Source organism: Equus przewalskii, chromosome 19 (genome assembly GCF_037783145.1).
Source record: "Equus przewalskii isolate Varuska chromosome 19, EquPr2, whole genome shotgun sequence".
In the NCBI taxonomy this organism is placed as follows: Eukaryota; Metazoa; Chordata; class Mammalia; order Perissodactyla; family Equidae; genus Equus; species Equus przewalskii.
Window position 1 is genome coordinate 63,944,807 of NC_091849.1, and position 21,599 is coordinate 63,966,405.

General features: G+C 41.2%; 1 long non-coding RNA gene across 4 annotated transcripts in view; it reads right to left on the bottom strand.

Annotated features, from left to right (window-relative positions):
- LOC103540712 (uncharacterized) overlaps positions 1 to 21,599 on the bottom strand; it is a 36,761-nt gene that overhangs the window by 10,437 nt on the left and 4,725 nt on the right. For 2 of the 4 annotated variants that reach the window (XR_011529848.1, XR_011529847.1), the window contains exons 2-4: positions 15,509 to 15,636; positions 13,935 to 14,056; positions 13,711 to 13,843 (exon numbers count right to left, since the gene is read on the bottom strand). This is a non-coding gene — a long non-coding RNA (uncharacterized lncRNA). Of the gene's footprint in view, positions 1 to 12,227; positions 12,861 to 13,710; positions 13,844 to 13,934; positions 14,057 to 15,508; positions 15,637 to 16,095; positions 16,216 to 21,599 lie in introns of those variants that run through there. The other 2 variants (XR_011529850.1, XR_011529849.1) reach the window with 2 other exon arrangements.

A 21,599-nucleotide genomic window follows, 5' to 3' on the forward strand; every position in this document is an offset into this window, starting at 1 on the left:
AAAAGACTCAGAAAAACAAGTCAGGTGAACATAAGCTAAACTTTACAGAAATGGGTTGAGGTAATGAAACAGAAAGGAGATGTGGGATCTTCTGTGGTAGAAGAATGGAGCTGGGCATTTCTAGATGCCAGCAGCTCCACAAAAGAAGCAGCCTCTTGAAAACCACCACCAGTATACAGAAAATATTGCGTCTGAGTGGGCCTTTTTTAGTATTTTACTAAGCAAAATATGTCCAATATCCATCAGCAGAACGTGAAAAAACACTCCTGAGGCCCTTCCAGATTCCTGCTGTGTTCGAGCCTAAACCTGAATCTCGGGTTCTCTCCCTCGGTGAGAGCCAGCCCCCAGCATCCCCTGGGGGTTCGCAGGAACAGACTTGAGCCCCCAGGAGACAGGGGAGTAACCCTACATTCCACAGCGAGCTGTCGGTACACACCCTCTGCCCACTGGAAGACCTTCAACACTTGCCTGCCTCCGGCGGGCGGCTGCCTGTTTTCTTGGTCTAGTTATTCCACTACATATGACTTTAGGATGGAAAAGGGGGCTTTGATTTCCTTCGATGTTCTGATTGCGATATTCACTCTATTTTGCTGAGTCAATTCGATCAGATTAATTTTCATGATACAAGAAGTAGTACAGTGTAGGAAATATTCTTTCTGTTTTGTTGCACAATAGTGCTATACAACCCAACATAACACTTAAAGTTTAATTTTAAAAAGGCACCTGTAATCAGCCCTCAGAATTACTAATTGACGTGCCTAAAGATAAAAGGAACGCCTCCAGATGAACATGGCTGTGGAAGTCAGCATTTCCCCTCTTCTCCGACTGGAAAACACAGAAATCTACACTTTTAGTGAAACTAGAAGACACATATATTCCAGACTCAAAATACACTATTGCCAGCAGTGTATGGGAGTTCTAGCTCCCCCACCTCCTTGCCAACGTTTGGTATGGTCCATCTTTTTAATTAATTTCAGCCATTTGAACATGTGTGTAGCTGTGTTTTGCTGTGATCTTAATTTGTATTTGTCTAATTACCAGTGACGTCAGGCACATTTTCACATTCCTATTGGTTGTCTGAGTACCTTTGGCAAGGTGTCTGTTAAAAGATTCTGCCGATTTTAAAATTGGGTTGTTTTTCTTATTACTCTGTCTTTAGAATTCAAATTTTGCCACTTGGTGGGCAGTGAGGCTTGTGGTGTTATCTCTTTGTGATTTTAGCAGATTTCCCCAATGACAATGAGGCCAAGAGGTGTCCTGGCCTTCTGGATTCCTTTTTGGAGAAGTGCCTATTCCTGCGTTTTGCCCATTTTTTCTATTGGATTTTCTCCCTTTTTATTGATTTATACAAGCTCATTGTCTGTTATGGATATGAGTCTTTTCTCTGTTAGCAAATACCTTCTCCTACTTTATGGCTTGTCTTTTAATCATTTTTATGGTACCTTTTGATGAACAAAACTTGTAATTCTAACACAGTCATATTTATTGATCTTTTCCTCTAGAGTTTGTGCTTTTTGTGTCTTATCTGAGAAATATGCCCATTTCTAGATGTCATGTTTACCTTGTGAAAATTTATTTCCAACAGCTTTGTCATCATGCCCACTCCATTTCCGTGCCTCGTCCACCCTGAAATGGTGTGAGACAGGGACCCACCCTTGTTTTTCCTGTATAGATACTTACTTATTGCTGCACTGTTTAATTAGAAGGTGTCCCTTCCCGCTGCTTCATCCGACATCCATTCCCCCTTGACTGTTCCAGGCTGTTCTGTCCCACTGGCTGCCTCAGTGATCCCACTGCCTGAATGTTTCTAAGTCGTGACGTCTAGTTGAGATATCTGATAACTTCGCACGTTTCACAAACCAAAATATTTACCACTTTCTTTGCTTTTTCTTCTCTTATGCATCTCAAATCTTCTATCTGGGGTCATTTTTATTCCTATTAAGTACATTCTTCAGAACTTATTTTTTTTAAGTTTTGTGGGTGTCGAACACCCTCAACTTTTTGTTTATCTGAAGATGTCTTCGTTTACCTTTGTTTTAGAGGATAGCTTCACTGCCTATCTGTCGTAAAACACTGAAGATCCCCTCCTCACTCCTCGAATCCTTGTTGTTGTTAACAAGCAAGCTGTCAGTCAAGCTGCTCTCCCTCTGGAAGTAGCCTACCTTTTCTTCCTCCTTTTGTGTTTAAGATTTTCTCTTTGCCTTAAGTATTCTGCGTTTTCGTTATCGTGTGTCAGATGTGTGTATCTTTTTTTAATTTGGATTTTATTGAGATAATTGTAGATTCACATGGAGTTATAAGAAATAATACAGAGAGATCCAAAGAACTACTTTCCCTAGTTCTCTCCAATGTTAAAATTCTGTGAAATTATGATATAATATCACAACCAGGAAATCAACATTTATACAATCTGCTGATCTTACTCAGATCTCTCCTGTTTTACTTATGGTTATGTGTGTGTTTATACAATTTTATCACATGTGTAGGTTTGTGTGTCCCTTACCCCGGTCAAGATAAAGAACAGTTCCAACACCACAAGGATCCTTCTTGTTGCCTTTTTATAAGCACACTATGTTTCTCCTGCAGCCTCCTGGGTCTAGAGGGACCAGCCACATGGATCATTCCTCCCTGGTCAGGGTCGATCTTCTCAGTCTGTGTTCTGCATCTCCTAGCCTGCCATTCACATTTTTTGTTGCTTTGTCCCTTCATCCTACCTTCTGGAAAATTGATTCCAACCTATCTTCTACCTCACTAACTTTCTTTTCAGCTGGTTCTTGTCAGTTGTTAAATTTTATCACCAAGTTCTTAATTTTAGTTACAGTTTTAGGATGAGATGATTGATTTGATTTTTTTAATTGGTCTCATTTTTTTGAAATAATTTTTACTTCTTAAGCCTGTTATTTTTTATATTTTTAGCTTGTAAGCATAAGTCATCTTATAATATATGTTTGTGACTTAAATATCTGAATTCTTTATGATCTCTTTCTAATGTCTACATTTTTATGCTGGTCCTAATTTACAGTATTTTCTTTTCTGGTGTGTCTGATCATTGTATTCAGAAAAAATTAACCACACGAGTAATTTGAGGCCTCAAAAGAGAATTTTCATTTGCTTTTGCCAAGAGCTTAGGGGCCCTGCACAAGTGTCTGCGGAGGCTGCAGGCTCAAGTGAGGGCCCCATCCTTCTGGCCCACCCTCCTCGGAGGGCAGAGCGCTTTCCAGACTCTGGGTTGGTAGAAACTGATTTCTGAAGTCTCACCCTTTGGCCCAGGAGGCTGCCAAAACCACAGCTCAGCTCCACAGCTGTTTCTTTCAATAGACAAACATCCTCTGGGCAAAAGCAGCTTTTATTTTGAGCTTAACCCTCCGAATGTTCAGTTTACTCTAGATTTTGGCCAGGTAAATTCTTCCTTATATTGTCAGCTCATTTGAGCATTTAGACATTTTTTAAACATTTTATCCGTTTTTTTTAGTTATCATTTCAGGATGCTGAGGACATGCCAAATACTGTTTTTGCATTTTTTTGGAGGTTTGAATCATGTAAATGTAATACCAACTTAGAAATCACACACACACACACATTATGGAAGGACTCCAAAGATGCACTTGTGGGAGTAGGAAAGTTTGGGAGAATTTTATCACAGCTATCCACGGCATAATTTTCTGTAAAATCAGCCACACAACCATGGAGTCTGTGTTTTGTTATTTACTTTTGAGGTTTAAAAAAAGATGTACAGATTGCCAAAACTTCTTGGCACGAGTACAGTTAAAACACAGAAGGGAGCGTGGGGTGAAGGAGAGAAGACTCATTTTCCATATTAATCACATAAGTTCATTTACTACTGGAAGTTTCTAAGGCAGTTGAATTTAAAATAATGTATCAGTTATTTTTTCTTTGGTTTTAAAAACTGCCTTCCAATGAGCTATGAGGGAAGATGAAAGCCGGCACTGTTGCATCCACGTGTCTTTAGCCGCCTGCTGAGCCCTGGAAGGGCGGCTCAGTGGAGTGTGTGAAGATGAGAGAGGAGCAGGGGAATCCTGCAGGAGAGCTCAGGCCTGAGCTACAACTAATGGGCGCGTCTCCAGGAGGTACAGCACCTTCAGAAAGCAATAGCTAAGTGCTTCTTAAACGGGGCTGCCTGGGCAGCAACCATGCCTCAAGCAAAGAGTTAGAGATCACAGGCTCCTTGAAGAGAGGAAGAGCTAAGATCACAGTAAAAGAAACATAAGGACCACATAAAGCTGAGGGAAAAACCCCGAGAGTAAATGTTTGACAAAGACGCTCCCATTTAATACCCGGCACAATAGACCAGCAATCATTGGTAGTTGTAACGTTGACTGAAAAACAGTAAGGTATTTTCACATTGAAAGAACTATAATTTAAATGAAGACAGAAGATGATGTGGAACGTCTGTAAGTGAATCTCATTTAATGCTGTCTGCACCTTCACCCCCTCTGCCCTGGCTCAAGCAGCCCCAGACAAGACGCAAGATCAAGTTGTGCTTTCCCCTCAAGATGTTTTCACCTCCACTTGCAGCCAGCTCAAGAAGGTCGAGAACCGTCAAGATTTGCGAGCTGTTATCATCCTGTTTTTCGTCCCTTCTCCCAACCAAAAATGGCTCAGTCACATCAGAGGGGCTTTACGCTGAAAAAGGTATTTGAGAAGTGGCCCCCGGTTGACCCACTCAGAATCGGACGGACTCTGATAACGCACGGACATTCCCGGGACACTAGCCTCTCACAAGAAACATGCTGTTAGAAGGATGGTCTCCAGGTCGCCTGTCATGAATGTGAGTTTGTCCCACAGCACTTATTGAAGATAGTTTCCAAAACTTTCATTAAATACTGTCAAGATACAGAAAATACATATAAAATATGTGTAAAGTACAAAAATAGCCAGGGAACACCTCCACAAACACAGGCTGACCTGCAGCCCGCATGACCACCCCTCTCAGTCTCCTGAAACCTGCTTGGGGATCTCACCCCACTTCCTGGCCTCCCTCTCCGTCCCAAGTAACCACCATCACATTCTCTGTCTCCTCCCTCTGCTCTATAAAATCGTTACCAAGTGTATTTATATGTGCAAACAGTGTGCTGTTTATTTTTTGCATGGCTTAAGACTTTATATAAATGGGATTGTCAAGTGCCTTCTTGAATTTGGCCTCTTTGCTCTTGAGATTCATCAACGTCGTCTGTGGTTGTAATTCATTCATTTTACTGTTGTTTGCTATTCCCTTGTACAAATATCCCACAATTTATTTATTCAGCCTACTATTGGGCTGTTTCCAGATTTTTCCTGTTAACAAACAGTGCTTCTAAGAATGTTCTTGCACACATTTCCTGGTATCCTTGTGCGTGCGGTTTTCGGGAATACAAACAAGGGCGGAACTTGTAGGTCTTAGGATTGATGGAGCTTCAACTCAATTGGAAAACGTCAAACATTTTTGAAGCAATGGTTCCAATTTGCACTTCCACCAAGAGCACATCGTGGTCTGACGGCTCCATACAGTATGCAAAATATCCTGTTCTCACATTCAAAATGTTTTCCAATCTAGTGGGTATGAATTAACTTCTCATTATAGGCTTAATTTCCAGTCTTCCGGTTCTTAATGAAATTGAACGTTTTATATATCTTCGACTTTCTGCTTTTCTCAAGTGAAATAACTCTTCACTTTTTTGGCCCATTTTATTGGACTCTCTTTTTCCTGTTGATTTTTGTGATTTCTTTATATATCCTAAACTATAGTTCTTCGTCAGTTATATACATTGCAAATATCTTCCAAATTTGGTTTGTCTTTTTATTTAACTCATGGATATTTTGAGCAGAAGTTCTTTATGTTAATGTGCCCATTAAAACACTTTTTGGGTCTTGTTTTAGAAAGCCTTCTCTATGCTGTGGGCATGAAGACGTTCTCCATTCCCATATCAATTGGGAATTCTCTTCATGTTTGTGTTTAGGCCCAACTTTATTTTTCACTGTAATTATCCCAATGCCTCTTCTTTAAAAGTCCTTTTGTCACCATTAATATGAAATGCCAACTTGCCATCATCGAGTTTCTGTGTGTTTCATTGTGTTTCTGGGCAAGCTTCTGCCTCGTTGACTGGCCTGATTATTACACTTTTATAATTGTTCTTTACATTTAATCTCAGTGGGGCAAGCGCTTTCTTTCCAGGAGACCCTCAGCTAGCTTGGATTCTCAGCTCTTCAATATAAATTTCAGAACCAATTAGTTTAAGCTCCATAAAGGAACAAAAAAACACACAAACAAAAACCAAAATTCATCAAAATTCTTACTAGAATTGCATTGAATTTACAGATTAACTAAAGGGAAAGCTGATATTTTTATGATATTACATCTTCTAATCCATAAATATGGTGTTTATCTCCATTTATTTAGGTCTTACTTAATGCTGTCCAAGTAAGTTTTATAATTTTCTATGAATATTTTGCATATTTTTTGGTAATTTATTCTCAGGTACTTAATTTTTTTGATATCACATTAAAGGTCATATCTGTTTGATTCCATTTCCTAACTCCTTGTCGTACAGAGGTATGATAGAAGGTTTTCATTGATTCATGTGTCCAGAAGCCTTGCTAAATTTACTCAATGATCCTTAGAGGTTTTTACATAAAAAGAAAAAAAGCATACCTTCCGTGAAAAACAAGAGATTCCTTTTTTCCTCCCCTTGCTGCCCTGATAAAACGTGAGTGTGGTGACAGCGGGAACCCTGGTCTGTTTCATCTGAGAAGGTATGATCCCAGGCTTTTGATAATACCTTTAATTAGGGAAATTTTTTACTTCCAATTCTTAGTTTGATAAGAGTTTAACACAAATGGATGTTTAATTTTATCAGATCCTTTATCTGCATTCATTTAGATAATTGTACATTTCTCCTTAATTTGTTAATGTTATATTATTGAAATTTATTTTCTGTTAAACCACCTTAAATTTGTCAGATGTTGTTAACATCTATGTTTACAAGTTAGCTTGGCTGGTAATTTTCTTATGCTGCCCTTGCGGGTTTTGGAACCAGAGTAAGATGAACCACGTAAAATGAACTGGGAGCATTTCCTCTATTTCTGTTCTTGAGAATAGTTTGTGTAGGTCGGAGTTAATTCATCTATGGAATGTTTGGTAGAAATTTCAGGTAAAGTATTTGAGCCTGAGAGGGAGACTTTTAACTATTGATTCAAGTTCTTAATAGTGAAAACCCTATTTAGTTTTATTTTTCTAAGAATGTGTTCATTTTATCTAACATTTTTAATTTATTGGCATAATATTTGAATATTAACTTCTTATCATTTAAACTACATAGAATGCCTGGTAATGCCCCCCCTTTTATTGCTAATACTATTTTTTTGCTCTTTTTTTCTTGCTCTGTCTTACCAGAGTTGGTTCATTTCGCTATTCACTTCAAATCATCAATTTTCAGTTTTGGTGATTCTCTCTGTTATACGTCTATTTTCTTTCTATTGATTCTCTACTATTTCCTGCCTTCTATTTTTGGAGGGTGAATTCAGTTTTTTTGTCTAATTTCTTAAACTCATTCACTTTGAGGCTTTTCTGTTTTCTGACATCGTGACTAGAGCTGCATATTTCCTTCTAGGAAGCACGTTGGCTCCGTCACACGAGGTGATAGGCAGCGTTTTCATTATCATCCCTTCTCAGTAGTTTCTAATTAATTTTCATTACCATTTCTTCTTTAACTGGTGCCTTCTTCAGAAATGTTTAATTTCAAAAGTGTGAGTTTTGTCTTATCTTTTTGTGAATTATTTCTAGCTTCACTCTTTGTGCTCAGGGAGCGTGTTCTCCGTGACACAATCAATTGAAGTTTCGCGAGGCTTGCTTTAAGGCACAATATGTGGTTAATTTTATAAAAGTTCTAAGTGCCCTTGACGAGAATGAGCATTTTTGCAATCGACCCCTTAAGCTCCGCTTGCTGGCTGTGTCATTCGGATCTTCTACGCTCTCGCTGACGTCACGCGCCTGAGCTCTCAGTTACTAGACAAACGATTTAAAATCTTCCGACTCCGATGGGATGTGTCTTTTAATCCTTTTCATTTCATAAATATATACATATAAAGCCTGTATTATTAAGTAGCCATATATCAATCAAAATTCTTAAATCTTGCTAATAAGTGGAAACTTTTCTCCACTTTGTAATTACCCTTTTACATCTACTAGTGTTTTTGGTCCTAAAATATACTTTGTCTGATATTTCCAGTTACCAAATTCTTCTGTGGACTTCCATTTGTGCCGTGTGTCTTCGTCCCATCCTTCCATTTCAGACTGTTTCCTGAAGTTTTAGGTCAGTCTTTTATTTTTTAACCAAGTCTAAAAATCCTTGTCTTCTAACTAGATATTTGATTATATCTTTACAATCTTTCAAATAAAATTAGGAAATATATGTTTCAAAATAAAATTAGGAAACATTGTAATAATAATACAATTAAAACTGAGATCAATTTCCCCAAACACCAGTAAAACACACTAAAACTCATGTAACAAAGGACCAAAGATTTCTGCATTATAGAGCACATTTTAAACCCAACTTATCTAATTATTTAGTACTTAATAGATGTTATTAAGTATATTGAGTCTAGTGTGTATTTATTCCGCGGAGTATTGAATGCAAATTACCTTGACTTTCTATGCTTAATAATAAATATGTCCTGTTATATAACTAAACAAAGAAATCATATGCTAGACATGGTAGGGATACTATCTAAATTGGATCTAGGTGTTGGTGCCCCTGGGTAACTGGCAGAAACAAGCACAGAAGCTAAACCCTCAGGAAAACAACATTAGTAAGAAATAAGACATTGTCAGGGAAACAGCTGAGACACTCCTGCAGGAACTGTGAGACCTCTTTCCAGAACATACACAGGACTCAACATTTTTATTGCTGCATGTAAGGAATATCATAGATGGTTTTCATTTCAGATAGTAATTTTTTATGAAACGTATGCAAGTCATTATTGCAAGTATCTAGACAATGGAGACTTCAGGAGTGAGGGGCATCTCTACTTGGAATTATTTCTTCTCTTTTCTTTGGTGCTCTCTCTTGTCCCACCTGATCAGCTTCTTTTTTGTTTATTTTACCTTTTAAAATATTAATTGGACATTTTTTCCTCATTCATTTTTCTTTCTACAGATTTGGAAGTTAAACATTCTGTATTTATTAGTTTACTAGTTTCCTTAACATTTCCATCATGCCTACTTAACTTATAAAACTCTGAAATTCAAATTTCATTCCTTTTAAACAATTATCTTATTAAAGCTTTAAATCTGATCATGCCTTCCCAACTTATCTGTAACTATCATTGGATATCATAGCTCTACCCTGTTTTAAACCCAAAAAGAAGTATTGTTTTGTACATTCAATGTTGCACAAATATTGACTCACGTATTTTCCACTTTTTTTGTCCTTTACTCTTTTTTGCATCTTCCCTGTGGAATAGATCTCCTTTAGCCTGGAGAACGTCTTTTGAGCTTTTTAAAGAGAGTATCTTTCGTTACAAACTCTCTCACTTTTCCTCATCTGACAATATTTTTTCTTTCTGCAAAGTACCTAACTTTAGTTTGATAGGAATTTTCTCTCATCTCACTGAAATAGTCCACTGTTTTCTGGCTTCCCTTGTTGTTGTCGAGAAGTCAACTGTCAGTATAACCACTCTTCCTTTTTCTGGTAGTTTTTAAGATTTTTCTTTTCGTCTATGGCATTCTGTACTTAAGCTAATCTAGATGTTTATTTATTTTTTGTTTATTCTACCTTGATTCATGACTCTATAGATTGATGCTTTTTATCAGACCGGCAAATTTCTCAGCCTTTTTCTCTTGAAATATTGTCTCTACCTCATTCTTTCTCCTCTATTTCTAGAACTCCAATTATTTAAATTGTATTAGAAGTTTTCACTCTGTTCTACCTCTCTCTTTTCCGTTATATGTTCTCTTTTTCTCATTGTGCTACATTCTGGATAAATTCTTCAGATCCGTTATCTAGTTCACTAATCTTCTCATGAAGTATCTAATTATCCATTTAACCCAACCATTGCTTTCATGTCAATATTTTTTCATTTCTGAAAGTTCTATTTTATTCTTTTTCAAGTCTGCTTGTTTAATTTTATATCACTTTATATATATTGTAATCCTTTTTTTAAAAAGAAAAAACCTTTAAAAAAGCTAAACACAGCCATTTTATATCCTGTTTGGTAAACCCAGTCTCTAAGAGTTTTGCTAGCTGATTCAGGCGTCTGTTTACTGTGATGCTCTCATCCACGTCATCCTGTTTCCTCTTGTGTTTGCAGCTTTGACAATGAGCTTCCACTCTTTGGAATGTCATCTGCAGGTGTCCTCGAGGCCTCACTTGCTAGTGGATAGCATCCTTGCTTTTGCTTCTTCCAAACTTCTGAGGACGCTAACAACTTGGGACACTTTTAAACTAAACTACTTCTACAGGCACACCTTGTTCTGCACTTCACTTTATTCTGTTTTTCACAAATGGAAGGTTTGTGGAAACCCTGCATCAAGCAAGTCTATAGGTCCCATTTTTCCAACAGCATTTTCTCACTTCTTGTCTCTGTGTCACATTTTGGTAATTCTCACAATATTTCAACCTTTTTCATTGTTATTGTATTTGTTATGGTGACCTGTGATCAGTGGTCTTTAATGCTACTCTTGTGATTGTTTTGGGGCATCATGAACCACGCCTGTATAAGACTGGAACTTAACCTACAAATGTTGTGTGTGTTCTGACTGCCCCACCGTCGGCCCTTCTCCCATCTCTCTCCCTCTCCTTTGGTGTCCCTACTCACTGAGACACAACAATACTGAAATTGAGCCAGTTAATAACCCTACAGCGGCCTCTAAGTGTTCAAGTGAAAGGAAGAGTCGTACATCTCTCACATTAAATCAAAAACTAGAAATGATTAAGCTTAGTGAGGAAGGCATGTCAAAAGCAGATACAGGCCAAAAACTAGGCCTTTTGGGCAAAACAGTTAGCCAAGTTGTGAATGCAAAGGAAAAATTCTTGAAAGAAATTAAAATTGCTACTCCCATGAACACATGAATGATAAGAAAGTGACACAGCCTTATTGCTGATGTGGAGAAGGTTTTAGTGATCTGGATAGAAGATCAAACCAGCCACAACATTCCCTTAAGCCAAAGCCTAATCCAGAGGAAGGCCCTAACTCTCTTCAATTCTGTGAAGGATGAGAAAGGTGAGAAAGCTGCAGAAGAAAAGTTTAAAGCATGAGGTTTAAGGAAAGAAGCCGTCTCTATAACATAAAAGTGCAGGGTGAGGCAGCAAGTGCTGATGTAGAAGCTGCAGCAAGTTCTCCAGAAGATCTAGCTAAGATAATCAATGAAGGTTGCTACACTGAAAAACAGATTTTCAATGTATATGAAATAGGCTTCTATTGAAAGAAGAGCAATCTAGGACTTTCATAGTTAGAGAGGAAAAGTCAATGTCTGGCTTCAAAGCGTTAAAGGACAGGCTGTATCTTGTCAGGGGCTAATGCAACTAGTGATTTTAAGTAGAAGCCAATGCTCATTTACTATTCAAAAAATCCTAGGTCCATTAAGAATTATGCTAAATCTACTTTGCCCGTGCTGTGTAAATGGAACAACAAAGCCTGGATGACAGCACACCTGTTTACAACATGACTTACTGAATATTTTAAGCCCACTGTTGAGACCTACTGCTCAGAAAAAAAAGATTCCTTTCAGAATATTACCGCTCATTGACAATGCCCCTGGTCACTCAAGAGCTCTGATGGAGACGTACAACAAGATGATGTTGTTTTCATGCCTCTAACGCAGCATCCATTCTGCAGCCCATGGATCAAGGAGTAACTCCAACTTTCAAATCTTGTCATTTAAGAACTACATTTCATAAAGCTATAACTGCTATAGACAGTGATTCCTTTGATGATCTGGGCAGGGTAAACTGAAAAACTTCTGGAAAGGATTTGCCATTCTAGATGCCATTAAGAACATGTGTGATTCAGGGGAAGAGGTCAAAATATCTACATTAACTGGAGTTAGGATGAAGTTGATTCCAACCTTCATGGATGACTTTGAGGGGTTCAAGACTTCAGTGGAGGAAGTCACCACCGATGTGGTGGAAACAGAAGGAGAACTAGAGTTAGAAGTGGAGCCTGAACACGTGACTGAATTACTATAATCTCATGATAAAACTCTGTCGACAAAAATAATCCATAACCAATCTATAAATGAAAATTTGGGTGAGTTTATTTTGAGCTAAAATCTGAGGACCATGGCCCGGGGCCTTTCTTCCTGAAGGAAGAAAGGACACCAAAGAAGTGAGGTATACAGAGCCGTTATATACCCCCAAACAAGATGTTTCACATATGATTGAAATGTCCCTCCCACAATAGTCACAAGATTGCCCTGTCGGCACAGCGCTTGATGGATGCAGCAGGTAGTGGGTCTGCTATCTGGGAGGACGTAGCAGGAGGCAAGTCTATTGTCTCGAGCTGGGCGGTCACAGGTGAGCACAGCAATCAGTTACTAGCCTAAGGAAAGATGCTTAATCCTTAAGGAAATGCCAAGGTTGGGAGGGGGAGGGAAGTTGCACCTTTATCTCAAGGGCCTTTGTTCTTGCCATAGGGAATGTCTAAAGCAGATATACAATGCATGCTCCATGGCCAGGGACAGGCCCTTTTGGAAAAACAAGATCAGGCCGAATTAGTTTTACACCAAATGGGTTCCTCATATACTCCTGTCGCTTGCCATTTCTATTTGTCAGTTCTAACGGATGAGGAGTTGCATCTTACGGATGAGTAAAGAAAGCGGTTTCTTGAGATTTAATCTACTCCAGGTGAAGATGCTGTGCAGACTGTTGAAATGACAACAAAGGATTCAGAATAGGACATAAACTTAGTTGACAAAGTAGCAGCAGAGTTTGAGAGGATTGGATCCAATTTTGAAAGAAGCTCTGATGTGGGTAAAATGTTCTCCCAATAGCATCGCATTCTAGTTCTCTTACTACAGAGGAATTGTTCATGAAAGGAAGGGTCAATTGATGTGGCAAAATTCACTGTTGTCTTATTTTAAGAAACTGCCACAGCCACCCCAGCCTTCAGCAACCCCCATCCTGGTCAGCCAGCATCCATCAACACCGAGGGAAGACCCTCCACCAGCAAAATGTCTATGACTCGCTGAAGGCTCAGATGCCGGTTAGCATTTTTCAGCAATAAAGAAATTTTTAAATTAAGGTATCTACATTGTTTTCTTAGACACAAGCTATTGCACACTTAATAGGCAAGAGGATAGTGTAAACATAACTTTTGTATGCACTGGGAAACTGAAAACTTCATGTGACTTGCTTTATTGTGATGCTCACTTTATTGGGGTGGTCTGGACCTGAACTCACAGCATCTCTGTGGCATGCCTCTAACAGCCGTTTTGAACTACCCAGAGGATATGGCTTCAGTCTGCAAATGCTTGCATACTGACTTGTGAGGAATTATTGGGAAAGCCTCCTTTCCCATTTCAGTCTTCTTCCAATTAGCCCTTAGTTGAGGATTTAGCCCCTGAAGTGCGAGGCAGGGAGAGCCACCAACTGACCCCCACCTGGAGTAGCTTTTCTCCTGCCACCCTCTGCCTCCAACCCTGACACTCTGCGAAAATTGAATTTCAAGTTCACTTAAGTTCGGCCAACATGTCAGGGTGGTAGCTCCACTTACCTGTCAACATTCCCATTGTCATTAGTTTTTGGCCTCTGAGTGAGGCTGGACCATCGTGAATCTTCTTCCACAAAGCCAGAAAGAGAGCACCCACCGAATGCTTCCTTGTTCCTTCAGTTAGTGTGTGTGCGTGCTGTTCATTAAAAAGAGTAATTAGAATGCCTATGTCCCAGGATATCATTAAGATCCTTGTGTTTGTCTGACTAACGTTTTTGATCACCTACCGTTTTCCATTTGTGTTGTTCTGTTTCAGCTGCATCTGGATCCACAGAGCCCCTCCCCGGAGCATGACTGCTGCGCAGAGACGGGGACCCCACACAGCACCGTGGAGTCATTTTTCCTTCTCCTGGAAAGGAAATGAAACAAAACTCAGTTTCTTATGACCTTTCCCAGAAAACAGAGAATACGCAATGTCATCAAATTCTCTCTTAAGTCTTTTTTTTTTTTGTTTGCTTATCTTTGAAATTACATTTGCTTGCAATTTAGGTTTCTATAAAATAACAGAGACAGACAAGCACCTCAGTGTCCCAAATGAGGTAAGAATCTGTGTTTGGACGTCACTCTGAGCCCACAATTTCTGCTCTGGGAAAGTGACAAGGGAATCTGAACACCCGCCATTTGGGGCTGGTGGCTCATTCTGCTGTGGAGACAAAGTCCATGAGGACTTACAATAAAAAATAAAGAAAATAAAAAGAACATAGAGTAGGAGGGAGGGACTAAGCCCTCTTGGATTCAAATACGTGAATGTTGCCATATATTTGCTTTAGTTTTGGAGCAACTGAAAACATATTCATCTGTACAGCTGAGTGATGTTGGATTTTCCAGTTAATCATGTTCCTTTAACAACAAAAAAATGTTAAATACATAGATACACATTCCAACATGTTGTGATGCTTATTTTCTCCTAAAGTACTTTTCATATTTTCCTGTAACAAAATTAGAGGCATGTGAACAGTAACTTAACACGTACAGAGCACCCACCAGGGTGAGGGGCTTGGCATACATTATGTAACTTAATTCCTCTCCTGGAATCCTTATCTCTCATTGTGAAAATGAGGAAATTGAGGGACAAAGAGACTAAAGAAGGGATCGAAGTTTACTCATGTGTTAGATAGAGATACTGTGATTTAAATTAATCCAGGTAAAATCTGATTTTTCAAGTATAATTCATAACAGAAAACAATCTAGCATAAATTTAATGATATTTATTTAAACCAAACATTGGAACATCATTTAAGGAGTGTTAAGGAAATAGGAGTACCTTCTTAATTCATATCTGAGGGGCAGTTTTATGTTTCTTAAAGGAACGACTTTCTTTACCTGGACAAGGAAGTTTAAGGAGCTTAGATCAGCAAAGGTAGAAATAAAGCTAATATTTTAGATGCTCTTTGTGCCTGTGTGTCTATAACCAAAGTGAATATGCATATGTGTATACGTAGAAAACAAATACTGCCTGTAGAAAACATGTCTTTGATTAAGAAAAGAGATCTTCAAAACAAGTTTTTCCATAAAAAATAGGTAAATTTATTCATAGATAATATGACAGTAAGACACTGTATGAAGTTGCTTTATTCCTTTTGATATTTTCCCATTCTAATAGATTTCCTTCTCACCCAAAGACCACTGTTATGCAGGAAAATTACTAGCCACTATAATACATTCCTACGTTATTAACTGACATAAAAAAATATTGTCAGTTTGTAATAGCTCTTCTAAGGTTATGATTACCACAAGGAATACGTGGTTTTTATTAAATTCCTCAAAAAAAGATGTAGCAACCCACAATGGAAATACTTGCATTAAGATGACACTCAGACCAAATGTCCAGCTTGAATCTCAGAAAATCTCTCCAGTGAAGTGGCAAACTGGCAGCTGCAAACCATGGTGATTTCAGTCTGCTGACTGGCATTTCTTCACCATCCCAACCTAAAGAGCCCACACAAATTTATGTGGAATTAGACAGAACTTGAGGAAACTGACGGTGTCCTTTCTATATTCTATATTCTATACCATCAAGAAGGACTGTCTCAAACAGCCCTCAGGACTCGGAAGCAGCTGGCCATCCACTTCTTCCCTGACTCTCCTGTTGCCCCTGTCATCTCTGACTGTGGGAGAGGCAGGAAGATGTGTCACTTTTTAGGGATAAATAGTAAGTACTGTTATTGCTTTAACCTTCTAGAATATTACTGAGACAGATGTGCTTACCTGTTGACTTTCTCTGGTACATGCACATTGGAAGATTCTATTTTAAATGGGAAAATATTTTTTCCTGTGAATATCTAGCAGCATTTCCCCAGGCAAATAGTAAAAACTAAAATTCTAAACATAGAAACAAATGGTATATAGACCAACATAAATTACCAGGTGACAGCAAGCAACTCTTACCTAAACACCTTCAGAGGCTGGTCTGGAGTGTAAGGCAGGGTTCCTTGAGCTGAGCACGTTTGACATTGCGGGCAGAATAACTCTGTTGTGGAGGCCGTCCTGTGTGCTGCAGGACATTTGGAGGCATCCCTGGCTTCTAGCCCCTGGACACCAGTCGCAGTGTCTCCCACACCCTCCACCTCCTTGCACTGAGCCAACCCAATTGCCTCCAGACATCACAGATGCCCTGTCAGGGCACATGCACTGCTGTGCACAGAATTGAGACGGACGAATGCATGATTAAAAACATATTGGATGGTCTCAGGTTATCAAGCTTTAGATAATCTTTCTATCATTCTATGTTATGTATATACATCTGCTCTGCAAAGGTTTTAAAGCTTTCGAAAAGTTACAATAAGCCGCATGCTGCATTAAAGGCATAGTATCTGTTCTGGAGTTTTGATACATGGCAGGCACTCAGTCAACAACTGTTGAGTGAACTGATGAATGAAGGAATTCTCATAAAAGAACAAGATAGAGTTCTTGTCTACACTCAAGTACAATTAGCCATGACCCAGTTAACAACTATAGGACTGAACTCTGAGAGGCCCACCCGGGGGCCTGGGGAGGGCTAGGGAGGATGGCCCAGCTTCGGCTCTGGGTGAGACATGGTCTGCCAGACAGTAATTGTTCATTAAGTCTCACGGTAGGCCTTGCACCAGGAGGCTCTCCAGCGCACGTCACACAGTGCCCTGCAGGAATGGCCAGTCAAGAGGACCCCTGAGGTTGAGTGAGCGGGCAGCTAGGTAGCTGGCAGTGTGGAAGTCGTTGAACCAATCATGGAACTCCAGTCACCATTTTCAGACCCAGCGTCAAGAGTTTAACTCCTGGAGGTGACTGATAAGAATGAAGCTGAGATTTTCCCATGCCAGGGTGTTGGTCAACAGTGAAAGTGATGAGGATTTTAGGCTGGTTACTTTTAAAACTGCAGATGAGAAGGGGGCTCTGAAGAGTGGAATTTGCTTGCCCTTTGATGAGAGACATTTGCATTTGTGAAGCTAGTCTCCATCTGTGGGGGTGTCTCCCTCTGCACCAGGAGGAAGGCGGGATGGCCTTATCTCTGGAAACTCTCAATGGGGAAGGCAGGGAGTTAAGTTGTTTACTGTCTGGCAACCTCATGTAACTGACCCCCCTCCAACATCCTCCTTTGTCTTTAGCTGAAGAGAATATTTAAGCTGTGGCTTCTGCCATTTACTTAACCCGGTTTGATTCTTATCTAAAAGTTATAGGACCACCCAATAACCAGAACCTACCGGCACTGATATCATTTTAACAACTTTTTTACGTATTCTTTCCTTTGCCCTGTAAAGCAATAACTCACATACCTATGCCTTAAATGTAGCCCCACCCTCAACTCATTTTTGCAGCAGTAGCTCTGACTGCCCAAGGGTCCTGTCCCCATGCTATTCCACACTATTCTCTAAATAAAAGAGCACTACTGCCAGACCTGGAGAGTCCAAGAAATCTTTCTTTCGACTCCTCTGCTCACCGAACCTGCATCAAAAGGAATTTAAGTCCAGAAATGACTGTGACCCAGGCACCTGAGTTGAAGCCCTGATGGGCCCATGACCTTCCCTTGCGTTGCATGAGTAGATGACCCTGGTTGTCTGTACATGTTGCTGGGCAATACTCTGAAGCACTGGATTGTGATTTTATCAATACATATTTATATGTTTATACACACACACACACATCATACTCTTGGACCTAAAATATCCAAGCTGTGAAACATTAATTTGGAGCAGAAATGTCATTATTCTGAGTAAGTGTGCTCCTGCGGCACACCACATGAAGAAAGCAACGGGAGTTCAAGAACTCAGAGAGGTGCTTCTCACAGGAGGAGCTGTCACAGAGATCCAGAATCCCAGTTCTGCCCATTGAAGGCTTTATGGAGCCCACAGACCTCCCTGTCCCACGACCCCTGACATAAGACTCATCAGGAGGCAGGTTACCCCACCACCCCAAAGCAGAGCGTTCCTGTGAAACCTTTCATAAGCCCAAATAGCAGAAAGCGAAGGAGCACTTACCATTAATTGATGTGGGAAACGTTCCTGAGCTTCCCCAGACCCAGACCGCCAGCCATCACAGTACAGGCTAGGAACCAGATGCTCAGACATCTGGGGGATGGTGAAGCTGGGGGATGGTGGGGGAGGGAGTGCGCGGTGCTGGGGGCCGCCGCCCTGGAACACCCACTGCAAACAAATGCGCAGGCTGTTTCCAATTGCCTCATAAAACCAAAAATCCTCTTCTGATTTTTCTGGGTTAGTGAGAACAGGTACTAAGGCAGATCCCTCAGAGAAGCGACTTGTCCTAAAGTGAGCTTTCAGGTAGGCAGGCCGGAAACCTGCACTCCTAGCTGCAGCCGGGAAGTTTCTGCTCCTCCAAATGTTCCCACGTGTCCAGAACCCAGAACGAGGCATCCTGAAGACAGCCCCTGAGAACCCTCAGACAACCCTTCCTTACGATGCAGCCCGGGACTCACAGTCTGGGATCCACAGCTGCTGGGTCACGAATTGTCTGAGTGTCTGTGACCCTAGACACACTGTGCAAAATTATAGGGGTGCTTTTCAGGCTTTTTCTAAGATTGACACCAAATTCTCAGACCTCTGTGATCCATAGAACCTTCAGAATCACAAATTCACAGATATTTTAGTGGTGAGTTCAGACCGATCGCCAGACATCTGGAGTATCACACACATCTGGATATCACACACATCTGGAGTATCACACACATCTGGATATCACACACATCTGGAGTATCACCAGACATCGGGAGTATCACACACATCTGGAGTATCACACACATCTTGGAGTGAGAGAACGCAGTGTCCATCACCATCTGAATATTGCTGTCAGAAGTATCGTAATATCTAAAGCTGTACACATTTTGGTTTACTTTGCCTAATTATACCTACAAACTTTGATGAAGTATCATAAAATAATGAAGGAATGCAAAGCCTGGTATATTATCAGATATGGTTGCTTTCATTTGCTTTTAAACTTCACAAATAGTTCACCTGAAAGTTATCCTCTGCAAAACTTGGAGATTTGCTTCTGGGTTATCTCAAGGTTTACCCATAAAAAGCATAGTCTTTTGCAAGTTCATATTTCTAAAATTTTTATGTTTCCGCTAAATTTAAGTTAAATGTTAAAAATTTCAGAAGCTAATCTTTCAGAAAATTGATCAGCTACTATTTTCAAGCTGCAGGCTGAGTCACAAATGGCAGCTGTGGTAAATCTCGATAGGCACGAACATCAGTGGCATCCATGGGCACTGACTGTGGGCTGGGCCCTGCCAAGGCCTTCACGTGAGCGATTTCATTTAATCCTCACAAAGTCCGATAATAAGGATATTATTATGCCCACTTTAAACGTGAAACAAATGAAGACAGAGAAATTCAGTGACTCACCAGGAACCAGGATCCCACAGCTCAGATTTTCCTGAGTCCAAATCACCATACCCTGACCAGTTTAGAACTAATTTATTGGTAATTATTGCTCCACTTTCAATACTCATCGCCCAACATTGGGTCTTGTGGCCACCAGTTTTTTACTCATTTTTAATCTTTCCATTCACATCAGGAAATATCTTTTTCCTGAAAACAATTTTCAACTTTGTCCCTCTTTTTCTCAAAAGGCGTCAGTCTTACATACAAAATAACAAGCAAAAACAAAACCATAAACTTTGAAAATACACTAATACCTTATATTATATCTTGTCAACATTTTAGACAACAGACCAAAGAAGAAACCAAAATGCAAAACTTCTTGGTTGCAACCCCACTTTCCCTCTGTCTTCAGAACACATGCCTCTCCCACAAAACGCCTCCTTTCACTGTCACGGTTCCCACACGAGGTCCAAGGTCTCTGTTGCATTCTGATCCTTCCCACAACCTGAGCGGCCCCCGTGGAGACCTCGGCAGCAGGACCCCGCCTGTCACGGCCCCTCCTCTGGCCTCAGGCCCCAGTCTCAGCATTTTCTGGCCGTGCCCCCCAAAGGCAGGAGGTGTTGCCCTAAGTAGCCCAAACAAGCAGCACTACTCTTTAAGGTGTTGGTTTTCAAAAATAATGTTACCAGCCTTTCTGTTGATATAACTTTGTTTGGAAGCATCGTATAAGAGAGAAAAAGACACCTCTGGTTACACTCCAGGACGTCCCCACCCTGTGACTTGGGACCGGTCCCCGGAAGCTCTAGACAGCACCCTCCAAAACTGGAATGTTTGACAGATGTCGGCTTTTGTCATGAAAATACAACACAGCTTTTCCTGGCTGATCTGGTCCTTCCTCAGCCTTTCCCAATAAATAAAATCAAACAAAAATGTGTCATTTACCCAACACTCATCTTCCTTGTAGGTAAAACTAAACATGAAAATGCGTTTTGTTAAAGTGGAACTTTTTTTGAAATGTTAGAAATAAGAAATGACAGTTTTTATTAAAAATGTTCTGAAACTACTGAGTAAAATCAATGGAAGTTATCCAAGTTGTCTCAGACCTCACAAATGACAGTGAAACACTGTCAGCTGAAACTGCAGCTCAGGTCACCCAGTTCCTGCTCAGACTCGCCTTAGGGCCTGTGGGAGCACCTGTGGGAGGACCTGTGGGAGCATCTGTGGGAGCACCTGTGGGAGGACCTGTGGGAAGGGCTGTGGGGGGGCTGTGGGAGGGGCTGTGGGGGCACCTGTGGGAGGACCTGTGGGAAGGGCTGTGGAGGGGCTGTGGGGGCACCTGTGGGAGCACCTGTGGGAAGGGCTGTGGGAGGACCTGTGGGAGGGGCTGTGGCGGCACCTATGGGAGCACCTGTGGGAAGGGCTGTGAGATGGGCTGTGGGAGGGGCTGTGGGAGGGCCTGTGGGAGGACCTGTGGGAGCACCTGTGGGAAGACCTGTGGGAAGGGCTGTGGGGGGGCTGTGGGAGGGGCTGTGGGGGCACCTGTGGGAGGGGCTGTGGGAGGACCTGTGGGAAGGGTTGTAGGAGGGGCTGTGGGGGCACCTATGGGAGCACCTGTGGGAAGGGCTGTGAGATGGGCTGTGGGAGGGGCTGTGGGAGGGCCTGTGGGAGGACCTGTGGGAGCACCTGTGGGAAGACCTGTGGGAAGGGCTGTGGGGGGGCTGTGGGAGGGGCTGTGGGGGCACCTGTGGGAGGGGCTGTGGGAGGACCTGTGGGAAGGGTTGTAGGAGGGGCTGTGGGGGCACCTATGGGAGCACCTGTGGGAAGGGTTGTGGGAGGAGCTGTGGGGGCACCTATGGGAGCACCTGTGGGATGGGCTGTGGGAGGGCCTGTGGGAGGACCTGTGGGAGGGCCTGTGGGAGGGGCTGTGGGAGAGGCTGTGGGAGGGCCTGTGGGAGGGGCTGTGGGAGGACCTGTGGGAGAGGCTGTGGGAGGGCCTGTGGGAGGACCTGTGGGAGCACCCGTGGGAGGACCTGTGTCTTCTTAGAACCTTCCTTAATTCAGATGTCTACAACCCCT